The 18,621-nt window shown below is 46.8% G+C and overlaps 1 protein-coding gene across 1 annotated transcript in view; it reads right to left on the reverse strand.

Annotated features, from left to right (window-relative positions):
* Positions 1 to 18,621, reverse strand: part of LOC106613300 (muscleblind-like protein 1) — a 167,619-nt gene that overhangs the window by 38,649 nt on the left and 110,349 nt on the right. The gene's annotated exons all lie outside the window — the stretch shown is intronic.

The following is an 18,621-nucleotide window of genomic DNA, read 5'->3' on the forward strand; positions in this document are numbered from 1 at the left end:
AGAGGGTGATAAACACTTAGAACATGACCTTGGAGCTGGACTCAAACGGAGGGTGACAAGATAATTACTCCATCTCGTTTCATCTCTTCCTCCAGCTCATTGTCATGCTTCCCTCCCTCTTTCTTTCTCTCTCTCTCTCTAATCTCACTCTATCCTTTCCCCTCTATCTTTCTTCTGGGTCTCCACGAGAGACAAATTAGGAATAGAAGCAGAGATAAATAGGATTAGCTGTCTATCTCCTCCTGCCAACGAATTATGATACACACACAACCAAATAGAGAGAGAGAGATAGAGAGAGAGAGAGAGAGAGAGAGAGAGAGAGAGAGAGAGGAGAAGAGAGCAGGAAAGAGAGAGATAAAAAGAGAGAGAGAGAAAGATAGAGAGAGAGACTAAGAAAGAGAAAGAGAGAATGTGTGTGAGAGAGAGAGAGAAATTCACTTGCTATGCCAATAAAGCCCTTAAAGGGAAATGGAAACACTATGATTTAGAGCGCCAGCTAACTGTAAATGCTAATCGCCATATTGGCATTGTTGCATCACTGGCAGGAGAGAACATCTTGGAATCTTGGAATTCCCCAAAATGGCTGAATTTACCGAGTAGCTCCGAGTCTGAGAACAAAAATAAAGTTAGTTAGGGAGCCAATGAACCTGCTGAAGCCGTCCAGCGTTTAACGCTAGCCTAGTCAACAACAGTCATGACTCGCGTCGCCTCCTCTGTTCAGTTGCTTTTGATGACGGTCGGTCGGTAAACATAAACCCTACACCATAACCCTCGACATGTCAAATGGAGGCGCAGGCAGAGGGCTTCAACGTGGGCCTATGACTCCTTTCCATTCAGAAACTCCCGGTTGCCGCATCGAAAGTGTCCTTCGTCGCGAAGTCTGCCTCCGCGAAACGCTGTCTGCAGATCCTGCTAGCTCGAGCTGGCACGTCCTTCATCTTCAGGACATGGAGACACTTCTTCATAAGTTGTATGTCCTCGGGCAGCCGATGGTAGTTTACCGAGGGATTTTTTGGGGGAGCCAATTCATACAGCCTGGCGCTACACAGTTCCTGTTTGAATTAGTACTTGTTGTTGCCATCTTCGTTGTCCGACCCCAACCTCACTCTCTTCGATTCACTCTCCGCACGGAAACTCAATACCACAGTCAATTTGCTGATTCCTGCCAGTGAAGCGCTGGCGTCGGTCGTTACTATGGCGATTTAAAATGGAGCTGACCTAAAGCTCAAATAAACCTTGTCGACGATCTAAAATACTAAATATAGATATGTTTTTATGTTAAATGCACATGTTTAGTATTAGTGGATTAAATACATCTCTTTGCTTAGATTGACTTCCTGAAGTGTTTCCATTCCCCTTAAAATGGAATTGAATTGAATTGATATGGGGGAGGAGAGAGAGACCTATGCTGAGAGAACAACAGAGCAATATTGAGAGGAAAGAGAGAGAGAGAGAGAGAGTGTGAAAGGAGGAGGAAGAGCGATATAACTTATTACACCTAGCCCGTCTGTCTGTCTGTCTGCCTGAGGGAGCTCTGAGGGGATGAGAGGGGTGCTGAACACTCCCCTGGAGAAAGATGGCATTGTTGTCTCTGTTCACTGTGTATTTATTCCTCAAGTCACTATTTCTACATTCGTTTTTTTATTTATCTCTGCATTGTTGAAAAAGGACCAGCAAGCATTTCACTGTTAGTTTACACCTGTTGTTTACAAAGCATGTGACAAAAGTCATGAAGGAGAAAGGAGAGGGATAGAGAGAGGGATAGAGAGAGAGGGATTGAGAGGGATAGAGAGAGAGAGGGATTGAGAGGGATAGAGAGAGAGGGATTGAGAGAGAGGGATTGAGAGAGAGGGATTGAGAGAGGGACAGAGAGAGGGGGATAGAGAGCGAGGGGGATAGAGAGAGGGGGATAGAGAGCGAGGGGGATAGAGAGAGGGATAGAGAGGGGGACAGAGAGTGAGGGGATAGAGAAAGGGATAGAGAGGGGGATAGAGAGAGGGATAGAGAGGGGGACAGAGAGAGAGGGATTGAGAGAGGGATTGAGAGAGAGGGATAGAGAGAGAGGGATATAGAGAGAGGGTAATAGAGAGGGGGATAGAGAGAGATAGAGAGAGGGGGATAGAGAGAGGGATTGAGAGAGGGATTGAGAGAGGGATAGAGAGAGAGGGAAATAGAGAGGGGGATAGAGAGGAGGACAGAGAGAGGGATAGAGAGAGAGGGATAGAGAGGGGGATAGAGAGAGAGGGATATAGAGAGGGATATAGAGAGAGGGATATAGAGAGAGGGATAGAGAGATGGATAGAGAGAGAGGGATATAGAGAGGGGGATAGAGAGAGAGGGATAGAGAGAGGGTGAGCCCATCCTTCTATAGCTTCTCCCACCAGCCTCCACTGATGGAGGTTGCTGAGTGGAGGACGGTTCATCATAACGGCTCGAACGGAGCGAATGGGATAGCATCAAACACATGTGTTCCGCTCCAGCCATTACCACGAGTCCATCCTACCCACTAAGGTGCCTCCACCCTCCTGTGGTCTACATACAGCTAGTATCAGTACTGAGTTGATGTGCAGGAGGACCAGGTAATAACATGGCTATATACAGGAAGTACCAGGTTCTAACATGGCTATATACAGGAAGTACCAGGTAATAACATGGCTATATACAGGGAGTACCAGGTAATAACATGGCTATATACAGGGAGTACCAGGTAATAACATGGCTATATACAGGAAGTACCAGGTAATAACATGGCTATATACAGGGAGTACCAGGTAATAACATGGCTATATACAGGGAGTACCAGGTAATAACATGGCTATATACAGGGAGTACCAGGTAATAACATGGCTATATACAGGGAGTACCAGGTAATAACATGGCTATATACAGGGAGTACCAGGTAATAACATGGCTATATAAAGGGAGTACCAGGTAATAACATGGCTATATACAGGGAGTACCAGGTAATAACATGGCTATATACAGGGAGTACCAGGTAATAACATGGCTATATACAGGGAGTACCAGTACTGAGTTGATGTGCAGGGGGACGAGGTAATTAAGGTGGATTTGTACCTATAGGTTGGGATAAAGTGACAACAGGATAGATAATAGACAGTAACAGCAGTCAGTAGCCGTTTAGATTTCTTATGGCTTGGTAGTAGAAGCTGTTCAGGGTCCTGTTGGTACCAGACTTGGTGCATCTGTACCGCTTGCCATACTGTAGCAGAGAGAACAGTCTATGGCTTGGGTGGCTGGAGTCTTTGAAAATGTTTTTGGCCTTCCTCTGACACCGCCTGGTATAGAGGTCCTGGATGGCAGGGGGCTCAACCCCAGTGACGTACTGGGCCATACTCACTAACCTCTGTAGCGCCTTGCAGTTGGTGCCTTGCGGTTGGTGCCTTGCGGTTGGTGCCTTGCGGTTGGTGCCTTGCTGTTGCCGTACCAAGCGGTGATGCAGCCAGTCAAAATGCTCTCGATGGTGCAAATGCAGAACTTATTGATTATCTGAGGGCTCGTGTGTGTGTGTGTGTGTGTGTGTGTGTGTGTGTGTGTGTGTGTGTGTGTGTGTGTGTGTGTGTGTGTGTGTGTGTGTGTGTGTGTGTGTGTGTGTGTGTGTGTGTGTGTGTGTGTGTCCATTGCAATGATACATTTCCTCTAACTAGAATAGGAGCATGACATCTAGTCTTCTACAGAGAAAGGGAACTCTCAATCTGTTCTCCTCCTCTGTGTACCTCTCATCTATCTGTTCTCTTCCTCTGTGTACCCTCTCATCTATCTGTTCTCCTCTCTGTACCCCCTCATCTATCTGTTCTCCTCCTCTGTGTACCTCTCATCTATCTGTTCTCCTCCTCTGTGTACCTCTCATCTATCTGTTCTCCTCTTCTGTGTACCTCTCATCTATCTGTTCTCCTCCTCTGTGTGCCCCTCATCTATCTGTTCTCCTCCTCTGTGTACCTCTCATCTATCTGTTCTCCTCCTCTGTGTACCTCTCATCTATCTGTTCTCCTCCTCTGTGTGCCCCTCATCTATCTGTTCTCCTCCTCTGTGTACCTCTCATCTATCTGTTCTCCTCCTCTGTGTACCTCTCATCTATCTGTTCTCCTCCTCTGTGTACCTCTCATCTATCTGTTCTCCTCCTCTGTGTACCTCTCATCTATCTGTTCTCCTCCTCTGTGTGCCTCTCATCTATCTGTTCTCCTCCTCTGTACCTCTCATCTATCTGTTCTCCTCCTCTCTGTACCTCTCATCTATCTGTTCTCCTCCTCTGTGTACCTCTCATCTATCTGTTCTCCTCCTCTGTGTACCTCTCATCTATCTGTTCTCCTCTGTGTACCTCTCATCTATCTGTTCTCCTCCTCTGTGTACCTCTCATCTATCTGTTCTCCTCCTCTGTGTACCTCTCATCTATCTGTTCTCCTCCTCTGTGTACCTCTCATCTATCTGTTCTCCTCCTCTGTGTACCTCTCATCTATCTGTTCTCCTCCTCTGTGTACCTCTCATCTATCTGTTCTCCTCTGTGTACCTCTCATCTATCTGTTCTCCTCTGTGTACCCTCTCATCTATCTGTTCTCCTCCTCTGTGTACCTCTCATCTATCTGTTCTCCTCCTCTGTGTACCTCTCATCTATCTGTTCTCCTCTGTGTACCCTCTCATCTATCTGTTCTCCTCCTCTCTGTACCCCCTCATCTATCTGTTCTCCTCTGTGTACCTCTCATCTATCTGTTCTCCTCCTCTGTGTACCTCTCATCTATCTGTTCTCCTCTGTGTACCTCTCATCTATCTGTTCTCCTCCTCTGTGTACCTCTCATCTATCTGTTCTCCTCCTCTGTGTACCTCTCATCTATCTGTTCTCCTCCTCTGTGTACCTCTCATCTATCTGTTCTCCTCTGTGTACCTCTCATCTATCTGTTCTCCTCCTCTGTGTACCTCTCATCTATCTGTTCTCCTCCTCTGTGTACCCTCTCATCTATCTGTTCTCCTCCTCTGTACCCCCTCATCTATCTGTTCTCCTCCTCTGTGTACCTCTCATCTATCTGTTCTCCTCCTCTGTGTACCTCTCATCTATCTGTTCTCCTCCTCTGTGTACCTCTCATCTATCTGTTCTCCTCCTCTGTGTACCCTCTCATCTATCTGTTCTCCTCTGTGTACCCTCTCATCTATCTGTTCTCCTCCTCTGTGTACCTCTCATCTATCTGTTCTTCTCCTCTGTGTACCTCTCATCTATCTGTTCTCCTCTGTGTACCCCTGTCATCTATCTGTTCTCCTCCTCTCTGTACCTCTCATCTATCTGTTCTCCTCCTCTGTACCCCCTCATCTATCTGTTCTCCTCTTCTGTGTACCTCTCATCTATCTGTTCTCCTCCTCTGTGTACCCCTCATCTATCTGTTCTCTTCTGTGTACCTCTCATCTATCTGTTCTCCTCCTCTGTGTACCTCTCATCTATCTGTTCTCCTCTGTGTACCCTCTCATCTATCTGTTCTCCTCCTCTGTACCCCCTCATCTATCTGTTCTCTTCTGTGTACCTCTCATCTATCTGTTCTCCTCCTCTGTGTACCCTCTCATCTATCTGTTCTCCTCCTCTGTGTACCTCTCATCTATCTGTTCTCCTCCTCTGTGTACCTCTCATCTATCTGTTCTCCTCCTCTGTGTACCTCTCATCTATCTGTCCTCCTCCTCTGTGTACCTCTCATCTATCTGTTCTCCTCCTCTGTGTACCTCTCATCTATCTGTTCTCCTCCTCTGTACCTCTCATCTATCTGTTCTCCTCCTCTGTGTACCTCTCATCTATCTGTTTTCCTCTGTGTACCTCTCATCTATCTGTTCTCCTCCTCTGTGTACCTCTCATCTATCTGTTCTCCTCCTCTGTGTACCTCTCATCTATCTGTTCTCCTCCTCTGTGTACCTCTCATCTATCTGTTTTCCTCCTCTGTGTACCTCTCATCTATCTGTTCTCCTCCTCTGTGTACCCTCTCATCTATCTGTTCTCCTCCTCTGTGTACCTCTCATCTATCTGTTCTCCTCCTCTGTGTACCCTCTCATCTATCTGTTCTCCTCCTCTGTGTACCCTCTCATCTATCTGTTCTCCTCCTCTGTGTGCCTCTCATCTATCTGTTCTCCTCTGTGTACCCTCTCATCTATCTGTTCTCCTCCTCTGTGTACCCTCTCATCTATCTGTTCTCCTCCTCTGTGTGCCTCTCATCTATCTGTTCTCCTCTGTGTACCTCTCTCATCTATCTGTTCTCCTCTGTGTACCTCTCATCTATCTATCTGTTCTCCTCCTCTGTGTACCTCTCATCTATCTGTTCTCCTCCTCTCTGTACCTCTCATCTATCTGTTCTCCTCTGTGTACCTCTCATCTATCTGTTCTCCTCCTCTGTGTACCTCTCATCTATCTGTTCTCCTCTGTGTACCCTCTCATCTATCTGTTCTCCTCCTCTGTGTACCCCCTCATCTATCTGTTCTCCTCTGTGTACCTCTCATCTATCTGTTCTCCTCCTCTGTGTACCTCTCATCTATCTGTTCTCCTCCTCTGTGTACCTCTCATCTATCTGTTCTCCTCTGTGTGCCTCTCATCTATCTGTTCTCCTCTGTGTGCCTCTCATCTATCTGTTCTCCTCCTCTGTGTACCTCTCATCTATCTGTTCTCCTCCTCTGTGTACCTCTCATCTATCTGTTCTCCTCCTCTGTGTACCCCTCATCTATCTGTTCTCCTCTGTGTGCCTCTCATCTATCTGTTCTCCTCCTCTGTGTACCTCTCATCTATCTGTTCTCCTCCTCTGTGTACCTCTCATCTATCTGTTCTCCTCTGTGTACCCTCTCATCTATCTGTTCTCCTCCTCTGTGTACCTCTCATCTATCTGTTCTCCTCCTCTGTGTGCCTCTCATCTATCTGTTCTCCTCCTCTGTGTACCTCTCATCTATCTGTTCTCCTCCTCTGTGTACCTCTCATCTATCTGTTCTCCTCCTCTGTACCTCTCATCTATCTGTTCTCCTCCTCTGTGTACCTCTCATCTATCTGTTTTCCTCTGTGTACCTCTCATCTATCTGTTCTCCTCCTCTGTGTACCTCTCATCTATCTGTTCTCCTCCTCTGTGTACCTCTCATCTATCTGTTCTCCTCCTCTGTGTACCTCTCATCTATCTGTTTTCCTCCTCTGTGTACCTCTCATCTATCTGTTCTCCTCCTCTGTGTACCCTCTCATCTATCTGTTCTCCTCCTCTGTGTACCTCTCATCTATCTGTTCTCCTCCTCTGTGTACCCTCTCATCTATCTGTTCTCCTCCTCTGTGTACCCTCTCATCTATCTGTTCTCCTCCTCTGTGTGCCTCTCATCTATCTGTTCTCCTCTGTGTACCCTCTCATCTATCTGTTCTCCTCCTCTGTGTACCCTCTCATCTATCTGTTCTCCTCCTCTGTGTGCCTCTCATCTATCTGTTCTCCTCTGTGTACCTCTCTCATCTATCTGTTCTCCTCTGTGTACCTCTCATCTATCTATCTGTTCTCCTCCTCTGTGTACCTCTCATCTATCTGTTCTGCTCCTCTCTGTACCTCTCATCTATCTGTTCTCCTCTGTGTACCTCTCATCTATCTGTTCTCCTCCTCTGTGTACCTCTCATCTATCTGTTCTCCTCTGTGTACCCTCTCATCTATCTGTTCTCCTCCTCTGTGTACCCCCTCATCTATCTGTTCTCCTCTGTGTACCTCTCATCTATCTGTTCTCCTCCTCTGTGTACCTCTCATCTATCTGTTCTCCTCCTCTGTGTACCTCTCATCTATCTGTTCTCCTCTGTGTGCCTCTCATCTATCTGTTCTCCTCTGTGTGCCTCTCATCTATCTGTTCTCCTCCTCTGTGTACCTCTCATCTATCTGTTCTCCTCCTCTGTGTACCTCTCATCTATCTGTTCTCCTCCTCTGTGTACCTCTCATCTATCTGTTCTCCTCTGTGTGCCTCTCATCTATCTGTTCTCCTCCTCTGTGTACCTCTCATCTATCTGTTCTCCTCCTCTGTGTACCTCTCATCTATCTGTTCTCCTCCTCTGTGTACCTCTCATCTATCTGTTCTCCTCCTCTGTGTACCTCTCATCTATCTGTTCTCCTCCTCTGTGTACCCCTCATCTATCTGTTCTCCTCTGTGTGCCTCTCATCTATCTGTTCTCCTCCTCTGTGTACCTCTCATCTATCTGTTCTCCTCCTCTGTGTACCCCTCATCTATCTGTTCTCTTCTGTGTACCTCTCATCTATCTGTTCTCCTCCTCTGTGTACCTCTCATCTATCTGTTCTCCTCTGTGTACCCTCTCATCTATCTGTTCTCCTCCTCTGTACCCCCTCATCTATCTGTTCTCTTCTGTGTACCTCTCATCTATCTGTTCTCCTCCTCTGTGTACCCTCTCATCTATCTGTTCTCCTCCTCTGTGTACCTCTCATCTATCTGTTCTCCTCCTCTGTGTACCTCTCATCTATCTGTTCTCCTCCTCTGTGTACCTCTCATCTATCTGTTCTCCTCTGTGTACCCTCTCATCTATCTGTCTCCTCCTCTGTACCCTCATCTATCTGTTCTCCTCTGTGTACCTCTCATCTATCTGTTCTCCTCCTCTGTGTACCTCTCATCTATCTGTTCTCCTCTGTGTACCTCTCATCTATCTGTTCTCCTCCTCTGTGTACCTCTCATCTATCTGTTCTCCTCCTCTGTGTACCTCTCATCTATCTGTTCTCCTCCTCTGTGTACCTCTCATCTATCTGTTCTCCTCTGTGTACCTCTCATCTATCTGTTCTCCTCCTCTGTGTACCTCTCATCTATCTGTTCTCCTCCTCTGTGTACCCTCTCATCTATCTGTTCTCCTCCTCTGTGTACCTCTCATCTATCTGTTCTCCTCCTCTGTGTACCTCTCATCTATCTGTTCTCCTCCTCTGTGTACCTCTCATCTATCTGTTCTCCTCTGTGTACCTCTCATCTATCTGTTCTCCTCCTCTGTGTACCTCTCATCTATCTGTTCTCCTCCTCTGTGTACCTCTCATCTATCTGTTCTCCTCCTCTGTGTACCTCTCATCTATCTGTTCTCCTCCTCTGTGTACCTCTCATCTATCTGTTCTCCTCCTCGTGTACCTCTCATCTATCTGTTCTCCTCCTCTGTGTACCTCTCATCTATCTGTTCTCCTCCTCTGTGTACCTCTCATCTATCTGTTCTCCTCCTCTGTGTACCTCTCATCTATCTGTTCTCCTCCTCTGTGTACCTCTCATCTATCTGTTCTCCTCCTCTGTGTACCTCTCATCTATCTGTTCTCCTCCTCTGTGTACCTCTCATCTATCTGTTCTCCTCCTCTGTGTACCTCTCATCTATCTGTTCTCCTCCTCTGTGTACCCTCTCATCTATCTGTTCTCCTCCTCTGTGTACCCTCTCATCTATCTGTTCTCCTCCTCTGTGTGCCTCTCATCTATCTGTTCTCCTCTGTGTACCCTCTCATCTATCTGTTCTCCTCCTCTGTGTACCCTCTCATCTATCTGTTCTCCTCCTCTGTGTGCCTCTCATCTATCTGTTCTCCTCTGTGTACCTCTCTCATCTATCTGTTCTCCTCTGTGTACCTCTCATCTATCTATCTGTTCTCCTCCTCTGTGTACCTCTCATCTATCTGTTCTCCTCCTCTCTGTACCTCTCATCTATCTGTTCTCCTCTGTGTACCTCTCATCTATCTGTTCTCCTCCTCTGTGTACCTCTCATCTATCTGTTCTCCTCTGTGTACCCTCTCATCTATCTGTTCTCCTCCTCTGTGTACCCCCTCATCTATCTGTTCTCCTCTGTGTACCTCTCATCTATCTGTTCTCCTCCTCTGTGTACCTCTCATCTATCTGTTCTCCTCCTCTGTGTACCTCTCATCTATCTGTTCTCCTCTGTGTGCCTCTCATCTATCTGTTCTCCTCTGTGTACCTCTCATCTATCTGTTCTCCTCCTCTGTGTACCTCTCATCTATCTGTTCTCCTCCTCTGTGTACCTCTCATCTATCTGTTCTCCTCCTCTGTGTACCCCTCATCTATCTGTTCTCCTCTGTGTGCCTCTCATCTATCTGTTCTCCTCCTCTGTGTACCTCTCATCTATCTGTTCTCCTCCTCTGTGTACCTCTCATCTATCTGTTCTCCTCTGTGTACCCTCTCATCTATCTGTTCTCCTCCTCTGTGTACCTCTCATCTATCTGTTCTCCTCCTCTGTGTGCCTCTCATCTATCTGTTCTCCTCCTCTGTGTACCTCTCATCTATCTGTTCTCCTCCTCTGTGTACCTCTCATCTATCTGTTCTCCTCCTCTGTACCTCTCATCTATCTGTTCTCCTCCTCTGTGTACCTCTCATCTATCTGTTTTCCTCTGTGTACCTCTCATCTATCTGTTCTCCTCCTCTGTGTACCTCTCATCTATCTGTTCTCCTCCTCTGTGTACCTCTCATCTATCTGTTCTCCTCCTCTGTGTACCTCTCATCTATCTGTTCTCCTCCTCTGTGTACCTCTCATCTATCTGTTCTCCTCCTCTGTGTACCTCTCATCTATCTGTTCTCCTCCTCTGTGTACCTCTCATCTATCTGTTCTCCTCCTCTGTGTACCCTCTCATCTATCTGTTCTCCTCCTCTGTGTACCCTCTCATCTATCTGTTCTCCTCCTCGTGTACCTCTCATCTATCTGTTTCTCCTCTGTGTACCTCTCATCTATCTGTTCTCCTCCTCTGTGTACCCTCTCATCTATCTGTTCTCCTCCTCTGTGTACCTCTCATCTATCTGTTCTCCTCTGTGTACCTCTCATCTATCTGTTCTCCTCCTCTGTGTGCCTCTCATCTATCTGTTCTCCTCCTCTGTGTACCTCTCATCTATCTGTTCTCCTCCTCTGTGTACCTCTCATCTATCTGTTCTCCTCCTCTGTGTACCTCTCATCTACTCCTCTGTGTACCTCTCATCTATCTGTTCTCCTCTCTGTGTACCTCTCATCTATCTGTTCTCCTCCTCTGTGTACCTCTCATCTATCTGTTCTCCTCCTCTGTGTACCTCTCATCTATCTGTTCTCCTCCTCTGTGTACCTCTCATCTATCTGTTCTCCTCCTCTGTGTACCTCTCATCTATCTGTTCTCCTCCTCTGTGTACCTCTCATCTATCTGTTCTCCTCCTCTGTGTACCTCTCATCTATCTGTTCTCCTCCTCTGTGTACCTCTCATCTATCTGTTCTCCTCCTCTGTGTACCTCTCATCTATCTGTTCTCCTCTGTGTACCTCTCATCTATCTGTTCTCCTCCTCTGTGTACCTCTCATCTATCTGTTCTCCTCCTCTGTGTACCCTCTCATCTATCTGTTCTCCTCCTCTGTGTACCTCTCATCTATCTGTTCTCCTCTGTGTACCCTCTCATCTATCTGTTCTCCTCCTCTGTTGTCCCTCTCATCTATCTGTTCTCCTCTGTGTACCCTCTCATCTATCTGTTCTCCTCCTCTGTGTACCCTCTCATCTATCTGTTCTCCTCCTCTGTGTACCTCTCATCTATCTGTTCTCCTCCTCTGTGTACCTCTCATCTATCTGTTCTCCTCCTCTGTGTACCTCTCATCTATCTGTTCCTCCTCCTCTGTGTACCTCTCATCTATCTGTTCTCCTCCTCTGGTGTACCCTTCTCATCTATCTGTTCTCCTCCTCGTACCTCTCATCTATCTGTTCTCCTCTGTGTACCCTCTCATCTATCTGTTCTCCTCCTCTGTGTACCTCTCATCTATCTGTTCTCCTCCTCTCTGTACCTCTCATCTATCTGTTCTCCTCTGTGTACCTCTCATCTATCTGTTCTCCTCCTCTGTGTACCTCTCATCTATCTGTTCTCCTCTGTGTACCCTCTCATCTATCTGTTCTCCTCCTCTGTGTACCCCCTCATCTATCTGTTCTCCTCTGTGTACCTCTCATCTATCTGTTCTCCTCCTCTGTGTACCTCTCATCTATCTGTTCTCCTCCTCTGTGTACCTCTCATCTATCTGTTCTCCTCTGTGTGCCTCTCATCTATCTGTTCTCCTCTGTGTGCCTCTCATCTATCTGTTCTCCTCCTCTGTGTACCTCTCATCTATCTGTTCTCCTCCTCTGTGTACCTCTCATCTATCTGTTCTCCTCCTCTGTGTACCCCTCATCTATCTGTTCTCCTCTGTGTGCCTCTCATCTATCTGTTCTCCTCCTCTGTGTACCTCTCATCTATCTGTTCTCCTCCTCTGTGTACCTCTCATCTATCTGTTCTCCTCTGTGTACCCTCTCATCTATCTGTTCTCCTCCTCTGTGTACCTCTCATCTATCTGTTCTCCTCCTCTGTGTGCCTCTCATCTATCTGTTCTCCTCCTCTGTGTACCTCTCATCTATCTGTTCTCCTCCTCTGTGTACCTCTCATCTATCTGTTCTCCTCCTCTGTACCTCTCATCTATCTGTTCTCCTCCTCTGTGTACCTCTCATCTATCTGTTCTCCTCTGTGTACCTCTCATCTATCTGTTCTCCTCTGTGTACCTCTCATCTATCTGTTCTCCTCCTCTGTGTACCTCTCATCTATCTGTTCTCCTCCTCTGTGTACCTCTCATCTATCTGTTCTCCTCCTCTGTGTACCTCTCATCTATCTGTTCTCCTCCTCTGTGTACCCTCTCATCTATCTGTTCTCCTCCTCTGTGTACCTCTCATCTATCTGTTCTCCTCTGTGTACCCTCTCATCTATCTGTTCTCCTCCTCTGTGTACCTCTCATCTATCTGTTCTCCTCCTCTGTGTACCTCTCATCTATCTGTTCTCCTCCTCTGTACCTCTCATCTATCTGTTCTCCTCTCTGTGTGCCTCTCATCTATCTGTTCTCCTCCTCTGTGTACCTCTCATCTATCTGTTCTCCTCCTCTGTGTACCTCTCATCTATCTGTTCTCCTCCTCTGTGTACCTCTCATCTATCTGTTCTCCTCCTCTGTGTACCTCTCATCTATCTGTTCTCCTCCTCTGTGTACCTCTCATCTATCTGTTCTCCTCCTCTGTGTACCTCTCATCTATCTGTTCTCCTCCTCTGTGTACCTCTCATCTATCTGTTCTCCTCCTCTGTGTACCCCTCATCTATCTGTTCTCCTCTGTGTCCTCTCATCTATCTGTTCTCCTCCTCTGTGTACCTCTCATCTATCTGTTCTCCTCCTCTGTGTACCTCTCATCTATCTGTTCTCCTCTGTGTACCCTCTCATCTATCTGTTCTCCTCCTCTGTGTACCTCTCATCTATCTGTTCTCCTCCTCTGTGTGCCTCTCATCTATCTGTTCTCCTCCTCTGTGTACCTCTCATCTATCTGTTCTCCTCCTCTGTGTACCTCTCATCTATCTGTTCTCCTCCTCTGTACCTCTCATCTATCTGTTCTCCTCCTCTGTGTCCTCTCATCTATCTGTTCTCCTCTGTGTACCTCTCATCTATCTGTTCTCCTCTGTGTACCTCTCATCTATCTGTTCTCCTCCTCTGTGTACCTCTCATCTATCTGTTCTCCTCCTCTGTGTACCTCTCATCTATCTGTTCTCCTCCTCTGTGTACCTCTCATCTATCTGTTCTCCTCTGTGTACCTCTCATCTATCTGTTCTCCTCCTCTGTGTACCTCTCATCTATCTGTTCTCCTCTGTGTACCTCTCATCTATCTGTTCTCCTCCTCTGTGTACCTCTCATCTATCTGTTCTCCTCCTCTGTGTACCTCTCATCTATCTGTTCTCCTCCTCGTGTACCTCTCATCTATCTGTTCTCCTCTGTGTACCTCTCATCTATCTGTTCTCCTCCTCTGTGTACCCTCTCATCTATCTGTTCTCCTCCTCTGTGTACCTCTCATCTATCTGTTCTCCTCCTCTGTGTACCTCTCATCTATCTGTTCTCCTCCTCTGTGTACCTCTCATCTATCTGTTCTCCTCCTCTGTGTACCTCTCATCTATCTGTTCTCCTCCTCTGTGTACCTCTCATCTATCTGTTCTCCTCCTCTGTGTACCTCTCATCTATCTGTTCTCCTCCTCTGTGTACCTCTCATCTATCTGTTCTCCTCCTCTGTGTACCTCTCATCTATCTGTTCTCCTCTGTGTACCCTCTCATCTATCTGTTCTCCTCCTCTGTGTACCTCTCATCTATCTGTTCTCCTCCTCTGTGTGCCTCTCATCTATCTGTTCTCCTCCTCTGTGTACCTCTCATCTATCTGTTCTCCTCCTCTGTGTACCTCTCATCTATCTGTTCTCCTCTGTGTACCTCTCATCTATCTGTTCTCCTCCTCTGTGTACCTCTCATCTATCTGTTCTCCTCTGTGTACCTCTCATCTATCTGTTCTCCTCCTCTGTGTACCTCTCATCTATCTGTTCTCCTCCTCTGTGTACCTCTCATCTATCTGTTCTCCTCCTCTGTGTACCTCTCATCTATCTGTTCTCCTCCTCTGTGTACCTCTCATCTATCTGTTCTCCTCCTCTGTGTACCTCTCATCTATCTGTTCTCCTCCTCTGTGTACCCTCTCATCTATCTGTTCTCCTCCTCTGTACCCCTCATCTATCTGTTCTCTTCTGTGTACCTCTCATCTATCTGTTCTCCTCCTCTGTGTACCTCTCATCTATCTGTTCTCCTCTGTGTACCTCTCATCTATCTGTTCTCCTCCTCTGTACCCCTCATCTATCTGTTCTCTCTGTGTACCTCTCATCTATCTGTTCTCCTCCTCTGTGTACCTCTCATCTATCTGTTCTCCTCCTCTGTGTACCTCTCATCTATCTGTTCTCCTCCTCTGTGTACCTCTCATCTATCTGTTCTCCTCCTCTGTACCCTCATCTATCTGTCTCCTCTCTGTGTACCTCTCATCTATCTGTTCTCCTCCTCTGTGTACCCCTCATCTATCTGTTCTCTCTTGTACCTCTCATCTATCTGTTCTCCTCCTCTGTGTACCTCTCATCTATCTGTTCTCCTCTGTGTACCTCTCATCTAGTCTGTTCTCACTCCTCTGTGTACCTCTCATCTATCTGTTCTCCTCCTCTGTGTACCTCTCATCTATCTGTTCTCCTCCTCTGTGTACCTCTCATCTATCTGTTCTCCTCCTCTGTGTACCTCTCATCTATCTGTTCTCCTCCTCTGTGTACCTCTCATCTATCTGTCTCCTCCTCTGTGTACCTCTCATCTATCTGTTCTCCTCCTCTGTGTACCTCTCATCTATCTGTTCTCCTCCTCTGTACCTCTCATCTATCTGTTCTCCTCCTCTGTGTACCTCTCATCTATCTGTTTTCCTCTGTGTACCTCTCATCTATCTGTTCTCCTCCTCTGTGTACCTCTCATCTATCTGTTCTCCTCCTCTGTGTACCTCTCATCTATCTGTTCTCCTCCTCTGTGTACCTCTCATCTATCTGTTCTCCTCCTCTGTGTACCTCTCATCTATCTGTTCTCCTCCTCTGTGTACCTCTCATCTATCTGTTCTCCTCCTCTGTGTACCTCTCATCTATCTGTTCTCCTCCTCTGTGTACCTCTCATCTATCTGTTCTCCTCCTCTGTGTACCTCTCATCTATCTGTTCTCCTCTGTGTACCTCTCATCTATCTGTTCTCCTCCTCTGTGTACCTCTCATCTATCTGTTCTCCTCCTCTGTGTACCTCTCATCTATCTGTTCTCCTCCTCTGTGTACCTCTCATCTATCTGTTCTCCTCCTCTGTGTACCTCTCATCTATCTGTTCTCCTCTGTGTGCCTCTCATCTATCTGTTCTCCTCTGTGTCCTCTCATCTATCTGTTCTCCTCCTCTGTGTACCTCTCATCTATCTGTTCTCCTCCTCTGTGTACCTCTCATCTATCTGTTCTCCTCCTCTGTGTACCCCTCATCTATCTGTTCTCCTCTGTGTGCCTCTCATCTATCTGTTCTCCTCCTCTGTGTACCTCTCATCTATCTGTTCTCCTCCTCTGTGTACCTCTCATCTATCTGTTCTCCTCTGTGTACCCTCTCATCTATCTGTTCTCCTCCTCTGTGTACCTCTCATCTATCTGTTCTCCTCCTCTGTGTGCCTCTCATCTATCTGTTCTCCTCCTCTGTGTACCTCTCATCTATCTGTTCTCCTCCTCTGTGTACCTCTCATCTATCTGTTCTCCTCCTCTGTACCTCTCATCTATCTGTTCTCCTCCTCTGTGTGCCTCTCATCTATCTGTTCTCCTCTGTGTACCTCTCTCATCTATCTGTTCTCCTCTGTGTACCTCTCATCTATCTGTTCTCCTCCTCTGTGTACCTCTCATCTATCTGTTCTCCTCCTCTGTGTACCTCTCATCTATCTGTTCTCCTCCTCTGTGTACCTCTCATCTATCTGTTCTCCTCTGTGTACCCTCTCATCTATCTGTTCTCCTCCTCTGTGTACCTCTCATCTATCTGTTCTCCTCTGTGTGCCTCTCTCATCTATCTGTTCTCCTCCTCTGTGTACCTCTCATCTATCTGTTCTCCTCCTCTGTGTACCTCTCATCTATCTGTTCTCCTCCTCTGTGTACCCTCTCATCTATCTGTTCTCCTCCTCTGTGTACCCCTCATCTATCTGTTCTCCTCCTCTATGTACCTCTCATCTATCTGTTCTCCTCCTCTGTGTACCTCTCATCTATCTGTTCTCCTCCTCTGTGTACCCCTCATCTATCTGTTCTCCTCCTCTGTCTACCCTCTCATCTATCTGTTCTCCTCCTCTGTGTGCCTCTCATCTATCTGTTCTCCTCTGTGTACCCCTCATCTATCTGTTCTCCTCCTCTGTGTACCCTCTCATCTATCTGTTCTCCTCCTCTGTGTGCCTCTCATCTATCTGTTCTCCTCTGTGTACCCTCTCATCTATCTGTGCTCCTCCTCTGTGTACCCTCTCATCTATCTGTTCTCCTCCTCTGTGTACCTCTCATCTATCTGTTCTCCTCCTCTGTGTACCTCTCATCTATCTGTTCTCCTCCTCTGTACCCTCTCATCTATCTGTTCTCCTCCTCTGTGTACCTCTCATCTATCTGTTCTCCTCCTCTGTACCTCTCATCTATCTGTTCTCCTCCTCTGTACCTCTCATCTATCTGTTCTCCTCCTCTGTGTGCCTCTCTCATCTATCTGTTTTTGCCATTTGTTCTTTGTTATAGGGCTAAAGAGATTGGAGAAGTGGTTTATCCATACATCTCCATTTTGGATAGATAATTATTCATGTTGTTTTTTGATTAGTGTTTTCCAATTTTCCCAGAAGTGGTTAGAGTCTATGGATTCTTCAACTACATTGAGCTGATTTCTGACGTGTTGTTTCTTCTTTTTCTGTAGTGTATTTCTGCATTGTATTGTACTGTATTTTTGTGATTCAGCATAGTGGAGGCCTAGACTCATGTCTTCTATGGTTTTGGTTGGACAGGATTCTCAATTTCTTTCTTAGGTTTTTGCATTCTTCATCAAACCTTTTGTCATTGCGTTCATTTTCTTAGGTCTCTCTCTCTCTCTCTTTCTCTCTCTCTGTCTGTCTCTCTCCCTCTCCCTCTCTCTTGCAGTGCATGCTGGGAGTTTCTTGGAGTTTGAGTGTTTGGTGTGGAGGGCTCTGTCCAAACTAACTTTCTTGATTCTTTTCTTTCAATTTTATTTTTCTATGGTGGAGGGTTAATGCAATATTTGTTTTAGTGGTATCCACAGTTTTTTCAAAGTTAGGGTGGAAGAGGACAGAGTAAGTTGCCTGGGGTTTGGAAGGTGTGGTGTGCGAGATGGCTTCTCAGCCTAGCGCGGAGGTGACACTGTCGATACGGCATGGATTCAGGTGTGTTCCTGAGAATGGAGTTAAGGTGGAGGAGACGCTGTCGATACGGCATGGATTCAGGTGTGTTCCTGAGAATGGAGTTAAGGTGGAGGAGACGCTGTCGATACGGCATGGATTCAGGTGTGTTCCTGAGAATGGAGTTAAGGTGGAGGAGGTTCTGCTCGCGGTCGGTCAACAGGTAGGAGCTGAATTTATACATTCTGCTTCTAGAATGAACAAAGCTGTGGTTGTGGTCATGAAAAGAGCAAATTTGGTTGGTAGGCTAATTGCTAGTGGAATATTTGTAAGGGATGTGTTGGTGGCAGTTTCACCTCTCTACCCTTTCGACAAGAGTGGTTGTTGCAAATTTGCCTCCGTTTATTACGGATGATCAAATCAGGAAATTGCTGAGTCATTTTGGTAAGTTTGCTAGTGGTTTTCGTGTACTGTCGGCAGGTTTTTTCAGGCAGATGCCGTTAAGCACATTGTTTCGTTTCTGAGGCAAGTGCTTATGTTTCTGAATAACAATGAGCAACAGCTAAATGTGCATTTTAAAGTGAAGCATGCGGAGGGGCTCTATGCAGGGTTTGCCAGCACAGATAATCTACAGTGTTTTGAGTGTGGGGATTTGGGGCATAAGAGCTTTGCTTGCCCACATAAAGGCCGTAGACAAGGTGAGGGTACAAGCCCCAGGGGGGAAATCTAGGTCATCGTGCAGGGGGTAATGAGATGCAGACAGCAGAGGCTGGGCCTCGTCATGCCAGGGATTGTGGTGTAGATGAGGCTGGGCCTCGTCATGCCAGGGATTGTGGTGTAGATGAGGCTGGGCCTAGTCATGCTACAGATGGTGGTGTAGATGAGGCTGGGCCTAGTCATGTTATGGATGGTGGTGTAAATGAGGCTGGGCC

This window comes from Salmo salar, chromosome 09 (genome assembly GCF_965601325.2).
Source record: "Salmo salar chromosome 09, fSalSal1, whole genome shotgun sequence".
In the NCBI taxonomy this organism is placed as follows: Eukaryota; Metazoa; Chordata; class Actinopteri; order Salmoniformes; family Salmonidae; genus Salmo; species Salmo salar.